We start from the raw sequence: 13,546 nt of genomic DNA on the forward strand, positions 1-13,546 counted from the left end.
GAAGATTTCATTCCGTTGTTTACAGGTTTTCGCCAGTTAAACACTATCCAATTTGTGCATGGTTGCAAAATTCTGGTATGTATTGCAAGCGCTACCCATATCAGGGGTTATCGTGTAGAAAATTCACAAATCGCTAGTGGGTTTTGTCTCTGGTTTGGCTTTCGAGAGAACGATTCGTACAAAGTTGTTTCACTCAGTGTAAAGTCGAGGAGTTGGTCTGGCCCATTAATTCTAAGACAAATAGAGTAAATGTTTATGTTCTTACGTAATCAAAGCAATCCTTTTCTCTGTATAGTTTTCCAAATTCTAGAGTGTCATGACTCACCCGAATTTTCGCTGTCGTCTAGTAACATCAAACGCTGAAGGCTGAGTGTTTTTCTTTATTTTTGGCGAGAGGCTGTTGCTTCTTTTAACGTTCTAAATGTTAGACGTTCAGTGTAATACCTAAGGGATGTAACACATAAGCGTCTACACGATTATTTGCTTGAAGTGTTGTTGCCAGAGCATCTGTACAGGTCATTACACTGTGGAGGTGAAGATAAGGACGCATTATAAAAAGTTAAAAAGTGAAACCTTGGTTAGGGGAAGAAGGCTTCTTTGTACTGTGGTCGGTGAACGTTTCTGAAACAGCATTTCGCCTCTCTTTTATCACATTGTAATTTTCAATGAGAACAGGAAATAAAGAAACAAAATACTCGGCGTAGAGTAAGGGTTTGGATGCTCGGCTGTGGATCGGAGGCACAGTCTTTCGATTCCTGCTGTAAAGCAGTTAATTTTTCTTTAAGCGTTAGTATGGTCTTTGCTAATAGCCGCTTTGCCTTCTGGCTTATTGAAGACCAAATGTGAGCCGTCGATGACCTTAGCCCGAGGAGTGCTTGGGAAGCTTTCTCTTGAATGTTTTGTTATGTGGAAAGTGAAAGTGTTACTTTCGGCTTATGAAAATGCATATGGGATTACGCATTCGGCTCCATCTTTGTATGGTTTTAGTCAGATGCATGATGTTTTTGACCAATCATTCAGAAACGATCTTCAACTTAAAAAAAAAAAAAAAAGAACAGTTAAAAACTTTTTTTTTTTTTTTTTCCTTTTTTATTCAAACATTAGCTGTAGTTCTTCAATTCATGCGGGAGAGCTGCGGCATGCACAACCCACCTTCTGGGAAGGTCATGGGGGCATACCTCGTGTGAGTGTTTTTGTTGTTAAATGAAAAAAAAATACATATACATGCCTAAAAACAATTTTTATAATTGTAATCTGAAAAAAATAGGAACAGGAACAAGGGACACCGCAAAAAAAAAAAAAATCAGGAAATATGCGCTGGGATATTCCTGCAGGTCCGGGAGCTGGTCGCAGAGTTGGGATCTGGCCACTAAAAAACGTGATCACGATAAGCCAGCTCACCACAGCCTGGCGAGGACATAGAAAAAAGACGACGCGTCGGTGCTGGTATGCATGCCACTGGAAGGGATTCAACTCCTCCCAACACTCGCCGCTCGCTCGCCGGACACCCGAGATGCTTTGAATTGCTGCCCCGCTCAGTAATGCAGCCAGAGTGCGAGTTTCACAAATGCCGGCATCAACAAACACCGTTGAAGCTCACTCCCTCCCTCTCCCTCTTCCTCTCTCTCTCTCTCTCTCGGTCTCTGTCTCTATTCTCTCTCGCGCACGGTATTTTTTTCCGCACTCCTCTCGTGTTTCTTTCATTTGGCAAGCAAAAGTCGGCCTTGAACTTTGTGCTTATATACCGTGCAGTACTCTGTCCAGCCAGGCCAGAGATATCATGCGACCTTTCTTTTTTTTCTGTGGGCATGGGTTATGCGGAAACCCCAAAATCTCTTCGAGGACCCATTGTGATCCGCGGACCCTATCTGAGAAAAACTGGCGTACAGAATAAGTTGAAGTCTTCACAAAGAGCAGATAACAAGCAGCCAACCACTACATCACGCTTTCAGGAGTTTTCGAGTATATCTCTTGCAACATGGAAACAACTAGATAAGCTTACGAGTTTTTAATGATGTCCAAAACCTTACGCAGTTCAAATGGTCCGAACAGTCAGTGATCCCATCGTAGAGAAAGTTTGGATCGGCACTGGTACGCCTAAATTGCAAGGATTCTCGAATAGGCGCGCTTATTGCAACCTCAAAGCACGAAATCCGTTTAGTTTATGCGTTCACGGCGTTAGCCCGATCGCCATTTACAAACATTATTGTCATGAAAAGGCAAGAAGTGTGGGGTACAATTATTGTGAACACGTGAAAAGTTGTGTGTTCGATCTGGTCGTCTAGAATACGTATGAGAATAAAAAAACATTGCATTATTGACAGTTTTTAAGGGGAAATGATTATTAAGAAGGGATAGTGAGAAAGGACAATTTTTGAAGAACCTAAACAGCTACGCACTAGGTCAACATTATACCAGCTTCCGCAATTAATGTAAAATAGCGATGTGCCAACATTGAATTCAATTAACACGAATACAATGTGTGCAGTTAACGGCGAATGCCTTTGCAGATACAGCATAAGGAACCGCAGAAGTAGTTGCTCCCAATTTACTTCTATGTTCAGAAACTAAAACAACGAACTTGGTTCCCAAATTTGCTAATAAGTTTCGATACTAAACGGATGGTTATGATTCATTAGAAAACAGGTTGACGTAGTCATGGGGAATCAACATTAGCAGGTTTTGAAATTCGGAGTGATGTGATAGTAGTCGAAGCAAAATAACTTTCTTTAGGCGGTTATGTTCACATATTGCTTTGTGAAGAGAGCTTGCTAATAAGTTTCGATACTAAACGGATGGTTATGATTCATTAGAAAACAGGTTGACGTAGTCATGGGGAATCAACATTAACAGGTTTTGAAATTCGGAGTGATGTGATAGTAGTCGAAGCAAAATAACTTTCTTTAGGCGGTTATGTTCACATATTGCTTTGTGAAGAGAGCTTGCTAATAAGTTTCGATACTAAACGGATGGTTATGATTCATTAGAAAACAGGTTGACGTAGTCATGGGGAATCAACATTAGCAGGTTTTGAAATTCGGAGTGATGTGATAGTAGTCGAAGCAAAATAACTTTCTTCAGGCGGTTATGTTCAGATATTGCTTTGTGAAGAGAGTGAAAGTGTTTTGAGGAATTTGTATCGATAAACCCTGCTAATCTGTAGTTTCAACCGCTTTCGTTAGTCGCGCTATATTTGTGGCATCAAAGCGCGCATCAGCCGGACGTTACACAAACGTTGAAACAGCTTCACAAAAAACGCGTAATTAAACAGCGCTCTTTCTTAGGTTAACATTTATAGTCACAATAGCGTACTGTCCGTTACTCAGCACTCTGGCCATTGCCTCACAGCAGCTCCGTAAGATGCTATGAGCCACGTAGACGGCGACGTTGACGTCCATTGCCCCATAAAAGTACTCCTAGTGATTTCTCTTCCAGCTAATTGCAATCGCCCCTTTCCACAATTACTGGAGTAGGCCAGGAAACGTTCTACAAAACTGGACGCACGACAACTCTCTGCGCGCGACGAAACCGATTATCACTGCCGCATGACCGGATGGGCAGCATTATGAGCCGCCACGTATGTACGTTGCAGTAGGGCTGTCATTGAAGAAGCGCATTTCCTGTTAAATAACAAACATCTTATTCAACTTCTGTAGAATATTCGTGTTTTTTTTTTGTTTGTTTTCTTACTATACGAATTAAACAAGAAACCGCGATTCTGAGTTAGATACGAGTAATAAATGTATACTAAAACACTCCTGATCAAATTACAATAACTATACGCACCTCGGAACACATATAAGGCGTCTTCTAAATGTTTATACATTACAGAATTGAAAGCAACTGAACAATTATATATAAAGTTGATGTTATAAAAAAAGCGATATAAACGTCATGACTAGCATTTCTTACGGCGTTTTCTCAGTGCAAGTACAATTAGAAAAGCTGTTGCAGACTTTCAAGAAGCATGAACTGACAACAAAACTAATACGTCGCTGAAAGGCAGAGCTCCCTTAATAACAGGACTAGGTGTTCACGACAAAGCAGCACCTAACAGCAAATATGCAGTGCAAAGAGCCGGAAGATGCCTAGCAGAAGAAGCGCTGTTCATAAGCCATTAGTTGTTAACGTTTCGTGGCAGGAAACTGGATGTCTCTCTACGCGACATGATCCGGCATGAGCCACTTTGGTCTAGAGAGAGAAAAGATGAGAACGCCAAGAACAGTAAAAACGAGCGTGTGACGTAGAACCGGCCTCACACATTATACCATGACCCTCTTTGCAAGGAACCAAATCTATCTTGTTCCCGTATAAGGCCGAAAAGAGCATCTATCAGGTTTACCAGGGAACCGGAAAGGAGCAAACGCAGCTATAGTTAATATAACTCGACCAAACGTGATTTCTGGGCGGCATGAAAGGAAGCAAGAGCAGAGAAATCCGGAAGCGAGGCTTTGATCAGGCCGGTCTTCCAAGGGCAGTGCAGATGTTCCTAAGTGCCATCTCAGCCTCGCCTCCACACCGTAAACAATGCTGTGATGCCTGACGTTTATACTTTCTGTCTCCGGCACGAGTCGGGGAGGAAGAAAAGCGGCGCTGTTTCATTGCCTTCTGAGCACTGTTGTGACTGAAACCACAGCGCAGTTAGCTATGTCTGGTCTGCCCGTGTAGAATGAATTGGGGTATAGCGACCGTCCAAGGTTCCCCCACTGCTATAAGACGGCTCCCTGAAATGGGAAGGCAGTTTATGAAGCAAATGGCAATGATAATCGAAGAGCAGTGTAACACAAATGTGCAATTTCGCATTGTCTTGATGCGCAGCTGTTGTCCAAAGCAAAGACTCCACGAAGTTTTCTCTATAACCCACCAACGCAGACGTGTCCTTGTAGCATCTGTGAAGGTCCTAACACCACAATGGGTGGGTAATAATGTATTTCTCACAATTTCAAGATAATTGAAAGGTTCTCAACGTGTATCGAGTTACAAATCGTGGCCCTCCCCAAAAAAGTTAAATACGGTTGGCTGCTTAAACATTAATACCGTTCATGGCCCGCCACTGACAGGTCAGCGGGTTGCATGACACCAGGAGACCGAATGAGATGGCCGAGTTAGCTGGCGCTTCCATCTTGGGCTTTCCTTTTAAGATGGCAGTGTGAGATGGAAATTGAAGCTACCGCGGCTCACAAATCTCAGGTCAGGCAAGCGATTCCTCGGCCGGCCAAGCAGGCACTTTCGTGCTGCTTTGTTAAAAAGGCGCTTTACATCTATCTCGAGTGAACTTTCACATAATGACGTATTATATATAACTGAATGCTAACAATTATCTGTGGCATAGAAGAGGCCCAAATTAAGGGATCAGTGATCGCACTAGTAACGAAGTAGGTGCACGCAAACGAAGGTTCGCATGGGCCTCCGTCAGGTAGGAACCATTAACGCGGCTCTGTCATGTGCTTAAATGCGTAGCTTGAGCTCTAAATTTTAATTCGATAGCATTGAATGCCCCGTTCGCCAGAAACTATGACGTCACATCCGGTAATGGCTGCGTAGGGTTCATGAGCGAAAAATTAATGGGCGTGGTATGGCTGGATAGCAGCTGCTGACGTTGCCGGCCACTGATTGGTCGTAGTATTGCGTGATGTCACGCCACCACGTGACATGGTCGATTAGGCAAGGGCTGCCAACTTGGCCTTCTCTTTTCATACGAGAGAGGTTGAACAGAATCGAACCTTCCAGGATTATTGCATTGCGTGTCAGATATGCTACCCCTGTGCCACGTAGGAAAGATTGCGCGGCTTCGTTAAGCGCTGCTTTATATTTGTGTCTGAAGTCTGTAGGACTTTTAAGGTGAAATCCTTTCTAGGCTCATAGTGCAACGGCAGAAAGTGCGCGTCATCACCAAATGTTCATCGTATGAAGACGGCTTAAAGAACGAAAGATGATTGATTGTGATATTTAGTGAATAGTACCGGTTACAATAGAGATTGGTAGAAGTTATAATGAGTGGTAATGACTACCAATGACTTGTAATGACCCGTGTCTAACGATGACTTGTAATGACTACAACTGATTGTTAAATCTATAATGTATTTCCAGTTTATTTTATGGTCAGGAGCATGTGTAAGGTTAAAAGGGCAAACTGTAAGTTATTAATAATAAACGAGTTGCAAAATGCACGTACTCAAACGAGAACCCACAAGAGAAGTCATGAATGCCAGCCATCAACTTTGTCGCACATGTTCTTAAACGCCATTAAACTCACGAACGCGAAGTTTAAGTTTCCATCATTTTTCGTTTTTACTATGTGAACGTATTTTAAACATATGCACGTATTTGAAAAATATTATATGGGCATGGTGAGCACACAAGAAGCAAAAAAGAGCGAACGCTCTTTTTTGCTTCTTGTGTGCTCATCATGCCCGTAACCTATAGGCTGCCATATGTATGCTATACTTCTCTGCATTTTCTTTCCAGAATGACAGTGCCAACGAGATTATGACATTACCCAGGCTCCATTCTCTCCATTCGCTCTGTTCTTTTCTTTATTTTTTGAACCAGTGTCATGTTTTAGGTGCCGGCGTATGATGAATTGCCATGCCATGATTCGTGCATGAGTGGTCTTTGGCCCACTAAGGAGGCACATCCAAACTAACTATAAAGTCTCAAATTATATCCTGCACCCCTGCACTTAACATATAATACTCGGTTTCATTTTTCCCTGGGCAACGGAACCGAACGTTTCGTGTCCGTATGTCGATGAGTGGTAACGGGGAGAAATGCCATTATACAGATAAGCCATCCCCGCATGTTGAAAGACTGGTTCTAAATCCGGTTTAACCACACTGCAGGAGGACAAAAATAAAGAAAGCGTGAACAGTAAACAATTAGTCCCAGAGCTGTCGTATCGAACATCGCAGTTGTGTATTGTCAGCCATGACTGAAGTATTCCTCAGTGGTCCAAAATGAAAAATAGAGCTCGTTTATCGTGAGTGGCGTTTACTCCGCCATCTTCAGTGTTTATAAAAAAAGGTACAGTGTTTATACACTCATATACAGCGATGGAGCAGCTGCGGGAGCGTTGAGTCACTTACTCCGAAAAAGAGTGTTAATACAGAAATTTAGCATACCGCAATCCGCGATCCGTCACCGTAACCCGCTACCACAGGGCGCCGGTGCATATGAGCCGGTCGGTCCGTACCGAAGTCTTTGTGCCGACTTCCAGCATGTGACGTCATCTGGTGCTTCTAAGTCGATTGAAGGAAGGAACAGCTCAGACGGACGGGACGTGTAGGAAGGCGAGACAGACACATGAGCTGACTAGCAACCAAATGGTTTATCGCAAAACCATTTGGTTGCTAGTCAGCTCATGTGTCTGTCTCGCCTTCCTACACGTCCCGTCCATCCGAGCCGTTCCTTCCAGCCCGACAAAGCCCTCTTCTAAGTCTACCTGGGCATACGCAGTGGAATTCGCGGGCGGGAATCACGGCAAAGGATCGCACAACGCTAAAACTCTCTAACTTAAGACATCCTACTTTCAATTCAGAGCTGCGAAACATTTATATCTCGAATAAATTCTACACTTTGCTTTAGGAAACTCCGCCAGAATCAATCGCGACTTATCGGTTGGCTTATAAAATCATTTTTGCAATCACTGCTCTAATGATGGAGCATTTATCCTAAGAACAATGTGAAATAACACAGCGAAATTTACTTTCATGGCCACTGTGCCGTGCCGTACTGTCGTTTTGACGAAGAAGCTTAGTCATAGGGCGAAATTACCTCTGCGCGTCTATTTCGTATTCCCAGTCGGAAAAATTGATAGAAACGTTTTTATTGTCACAGTACAATTTCTGTTCGTATTTTTGCAGTGAACCTGTTCTGACAACAAACATGTTTGTGATGACACCACAGTTTTGTGTTACAACAGATAGGTACTACAGAACGGCAGAGTAGAGAAAAGAACTAAAGAAAAAAATTACAGAAATGGAGAAAAGTATGATGTTACGACAGACATACAGAATATTTTGTCATAAATTTCCCACGGTTCTGCTGTTTTTCCGAGTGAAAGGGTGGTTAATCCATTTATTTCTAATATTTGGCGCTACAGATTTTCATTCTTAAAGTGGCATCAGCAAGATATTTCATATACCTCGCACCTGTCTTTGAACCCGTCGTTCTAGCTTCAACCTCCACCTCAACTCTTCTAACTTAAAACGCAATCTCGGATTGATAAAGGCTTTTATCGGCTTATTGTCTTTCATGGAAAGTCCTTCATTTTTCATGGGCATGGTGACCCAACAATATACATATTCCCGGGCATGCACCGTAAATAGCTGCAGGTCTACATCTCTTTCCTATTTTCCTTCCCTCCATTGCTTCCATCAGAGCGTAGAGCAGGCGTCGACCCAGAGAAAGACACCGGCCATTCTTGTCTTTTAACCTATACCGCATCAAACTTAGCTCCTGAGAGAGCTGCTTAGAACGGTACCGGAACAGCAGAGGCCATCGGTCATCTTTACTACGACCCCAAATATAATGGAGAGTGACAGCCAATCTTTATCACACTGGGGACATATAGAAGACCGAAGTCTTGCTGACAGGATACACTTCATCATGATCATTCAACAGGCGCGTCCACTAAAAAGACTTTCTACACCGCTGGGTCTTGCCACGTATACCTTTGTGCCCGAATGCACTTGACAGAACGGCTTTTAATCCAGCAGCACGTTTCAGGGCTTTCAATAGATGGCGCACACTATTTCGGTTGAGGTGCACTTTTTTCTTGGGAATTTTCTAATTCTTTATTCAATTACATTTCTCTTTGCGGAAAGGTAGCTGACAGGCAATTTAATTTTTTCTCCTTTCGCCATCTTTTCGTATGTCAAACACAAAAAGAAAAAAAATATTGAAAGCTGTGGCCTTAATTACAATGCCCTGAATTGAAGAGTTCCGGCGTGAGCATGAACCAAACTAACTTTTTTTACAACGCGATTCTTTCGACAGCCAGTAGAGAGCATGCCTACAAAGCTTGCGCATGAAAAGAAAAAAATATTTTTTTTTTATTTCACTATTAGGCTCTGCAGAGAGCTAAACTGGCGTGAACTGTTCGCGCAGTTCCTGTGGAGAACAGCGCAATGATTCGTGTAAATAGTCGCACTTCAGCATTCGCATTAGCCGTATTATGTCTTTCTAAGCTTAAATTTTTATCCTGCGCTCTCATTCAAGTTTCCATGAGTGTTTCTCTCTTCTCCGTCATTTATTTTAAAAGCCTTTGTTTTTTATGGACCTTAGTGAACTGTTGCGGCTGAATGGTGGAAACACTTTTATCTGTGCGGGCACCCCTATGTCTGTATGAACCGGTCCCAAGCGGTGCTCCCACTGTAAAAGCATACGAATAAAACCAGCTTTATTGAAAGGACACTTTCGTACATACTGCGTTATGAAACTTTCTCCAACACCTCCGATTACTGGTGCCCTCCGCGTTATTAAAGAACAACAAAAAAAGGCTTTTTAAGCTAGTAAGTCAGGCGAAAGAAAAAAAAAAGACGTAGTCGTAGAAAATGTCATGTGATGAATTTTATCTTTTTGTTGTTTCTTCAATAGCACGCATTAAAATTGAGCATCGAACTTTTACACATAGTTTAGCAATTTAGAGGAGAAAAACACGGCTCAAAGCAAAAAGAAGTTCGCACCCGAAAACATCTGGAAAACGCGATAACAATTTACAGGCTCTATATCTATATATTTGGTAACTTTGATGACCACTTAAAATAACTTCTGTTATGTGCAGCCTGTTATTGTTCAACGGAAAAATACGGAATCAAAAATGGCAGCACTAAGGGCTGTCTTGTGGCTTCATAGAGGAAACACCGTATATTACACTGAGTCTGTGTTGCCCCAAGAGGGCATTTTAGAGTCAGTCGGTCCTATATATAACAGGGCTTCACCGTAGCTGGGCATGGTTATGCATTAAGAAATAAATATTAGGTGGCATCCGAACACGAAACAAGTAAGCGAGCTCTGAAAATATGCGCAGAAAGGAGCCATTTTGACTTTGCGTAAGTACCTCGTCTCAACGGTCATCCTACTCCTTTCGTGTGGGTGAGCATTCAGAGCATAATGATGACAATGATTTATTAAGGCGGAAGCCTTACTTTACTCATTATTTGCGTGGATAGAAAGTATCCGTAGCGAGCGGGGTCAACTTTTGCACATCTGACGAGGAGGATCACGGGACAACAAGGTTGCAGAACCTACGTCACGGCTACGTATTGCCATCCTGGTCCCCCTTGCCCCCTCAGTATGCTTGTTCTTTTTAACTTTTTTTCTCCGCCTCTGTGATGATCGGGTGGTGCGAATGCGGAAGTGGCGCACCCTTGCCCTCTGCATACTTTTTTTTAGATTTTTTGTTGCCTCAGGGAACGGGCGCTCCGTCGCTGTGCTACTTCGGTAAGTGTTTTTGGTTTTTCTTTACTTTTTTTTTTTTACTTTTTGTCCTCCTTTCCTAGCTGCCGGAGTTGGAGCTTAGAGAAAGAATGAATAAGAGAGGACACTCCCATAGACCCCAGCGGCCCAATCGACTCTAGCGCGCTTAGCGGTGGGTGAGAACAACTGGCCAACACATTCGGATGTTTCGGTTTCTCTGGCGCGAATTTTAAATTGCTTACACGCCGCCCAGGGGATTTTAGCGCACCCAAGACGAGTGAAAGCAACTGGCACTAGCTTCTTGTTTTGGTTTTACTGGCGCAAATTTCGAATTGCTTGCGTGTACCCACGTTTGTTCGTGGCCTGAAGTGGATAGAATGTCTCATTTAATCCCTTCTGCGAATTTCGCCATCCCGAAATTATTTTCAATGTAAGTTGTACAGAAACATGTACTTATAATAGGAAAGCATGGATTCATATGTAAACAACGGTTCTTTCTTTCTAGCGTGATTGTCTTCTGTTTGAAGCAAGTAGGTATTGAGCATGCAATATTTATTAGGAGGCGGAGTGCAGACGAATCTTTTTATTTCAGGGCAAGATAAAAAATGAGCCCAAAATCTGGGCACAAACCAAGACCAGCATGGCAGAGAAAGGCTAGATAAAAAGGCAACTGCATTCCTTAAAATAAGCAAATTTGAATAGATATAATAACAGGGTGAACACGAGACGAAAAGTCAACACATCGCTAGTGCTGGCAGAATAAAAAAAGCAAGACAAGATGGACGGGCTCAAAACTACAGGTAACGCTTTGCAGCTGGTACAGAGATTGAAACGGTGCTCCAGTGCCGGCAGTCCGTTTCCATTTTTTATGCACCACGTTTTCACAAGTTTTGAGTGTTGTGTGACTTGTCAATCATCGCACCGTCAGCAGTCCAAATATCATGAAGATAAAGGAACTGTAGTCCTCACTACTCCGGAACGTCAGGAACCTAAGTGATGCTACAAGAGCGCTACTTTACAGTTAAGAAGCGAGATATTTGGATTCTTTACTTCTGGAAAAGGCTGTCCATAGTGTGTTCTATTTCGTTAGGAATGAGTATTAACAATAGACAACCAGCAGTGTCCCATCATCGGCTGCAAGTTTGATTATTATTATGAAAAGTTAGACGACGGGAGTGACGGGAGTTACGAAGTCGACGTAAAGATCGACCATGAGAAGAGTGACAAGTTATGAACCGTGCCCGCTTAAAATTATGATGCTTACCATCATGTGTATAATTCATTTGAAAACATTCAAACATCAGATGTGCTTTTGCTATCACTATGTGACTTCAGCTAAAGCACACGTGGCGATCGACCGACTTGCATCAAATACCTATAGTTGGCCCGTAAGTGGTTAAGATTACAAAATATGCTGACAAGACCATCATTGTTATTTGATTTTAAGAATATCCAGATCATTTCAAGAAATTTCACAGCGGTACTCTGTCTCTTCAAGGAATGTATATACGTTTGTGCAAAGCATTTTCTAACCTTAGAACTTGTCGAGTTGCACACCAGAAACCAAAGACTGAATCCTAACCTTATCTAAGTTTCGATTCACGAAACGCACATGCGGTTCACGAAACGAACTGTGCAAAATATTCTCACAAACTTCTTGTGATACATAGCAGAGCAGAAATGAAAGTCGCCAACTCGCGACAAAGGGTGATACCTAACATCACAGACTTTTGGGAGATGTGCGGTGGCCTTAATTATTACAAGAAAGTGCGATTCAAGCACCTGTACATAAGCAAAAGTTTTCTGGGTGGCACAATCAGATTACCAAACAGATTGCTAGGCGCGTGGTATGCTTTGAGAACCGTGAAATATTTGTGAGGACCATGCACAGTCTCACTGTCGTCTCTCAGTAACTGTGGGCAACTTTAGGTGTTATCTGACTTCCCAACAAACAGTTTGATCAGACATCCAGTAACATAAGCTGCCGAGTCATCAATGATGTATGAATGAACATCGCCAGCAAGTTCAGAAAGATCGTCCAACAAGGGAAGGTCATCAAGCTGTGGACAATCCTCATTGCCAACAAAAGGTTCGCTAGTGAGGGAGAATTACGAGAGCTCATGAAAACGGTCACATCCAATGTCCTCTACATTTCCATGTTCGGATAGTTTGAACAATTTCCTGATACAGATGTTTCCGACCAGAAATAAATTGCGACACATTTGGGTTTGTGTTACAAGCTTGCTTCTGTCTGATGTGTCCAACTATGTTTTCAAGGGGATCGTGCTGGATTCTACGCGGGAGCAGCTATTCAAAGCCGTAATTGTTTACATCCCATAGCTGACAAACAGCCTTATCAGTTGTTATCTGCCAACCAACAAATTTGTTTGCGGCTGATGTCTGCCATCAAGCTTTCCTGGCTCAATTTAAAGAAGTTGACCTCGAAGCAAGTCAGACAACTCGGGATCCCACTTCTTGATTGCGTGTTGGAGCTTTTGCAGTTTTTTGTTTCGTACTGGAGCTATTCAACAATCAAAAAGCTTATCCATGCGGTCACAAAAACGTGTTGTAGCCATGGCTGAATCAGGGAGCTCATTTGCATACACCAGTGCCATGATTGCAATGAAGACCAACGCACTGAGAACCTGTACTGCTTTATTGACCTTTCATATTTGCGAAAGGTTTCTTATAAATGTGGCGCTTAGTCAACTTTGAAGCCAATCGCAATAACAGCTCATGCGTGGATTCATAAAGGCTGGCAATGTGTGGCTAGTCAACAATTTCGTCTCTAATGCGCAGTTTGTGTGCCTGGACATTATTGCGTGTTTTATTCAAATGTGGTACGTCAAATATGAAGTACACCCGCCTACCGTTACATTAAAAAAAGGCTTTGCAATAGCAATGCCTGGCTGGTTAGCCAGGCTGACATTCACAAATTATAGCTTTCACTGGACTGTCGATTCTGCCAAGCTCCAAAATGAGCGAAACCAGTAGATTATGTATGACAGTCGATGGTGTCGACGTGTGCCCTATAATAAAAGCTACCGGTTGGATCCACCTTTTTGAATCACCAGCAAGGAGAACAAACAAAGTCCTGTCAGCGATGATTTAAGTGCGGTCAACACGG

General features: G+C 42.6%; 1 pseudogene; it reads right to left on the reverse strand.

Moving 5' to 3' along the window:
• Window positions 1-12,176: 12,176 nt before the first annotated feature.
• LOC146199435 (uncharacterized) lies at window positions 12,177-13,034 on the reverse strand (annotated as a pseudogene).
• Between the last annotated feature and the right edge of the window lie 512 nt (window positions 13,035-13,546).

This window comes from Amblyomma maculatum, chromosome 2 (genome assembly GCF_055883805.1).
Source record: "Amblyomma maculatum isolate TAMU_Amacu chromosome 2, ASM5588380v1, whole genome shotgun sequence".
NCBI lineage: Eukaryota > Metazoa > Arthropoda > Arachnida > Ixodida > Ixodidae > Amblyomma > Amblyomma maculatum.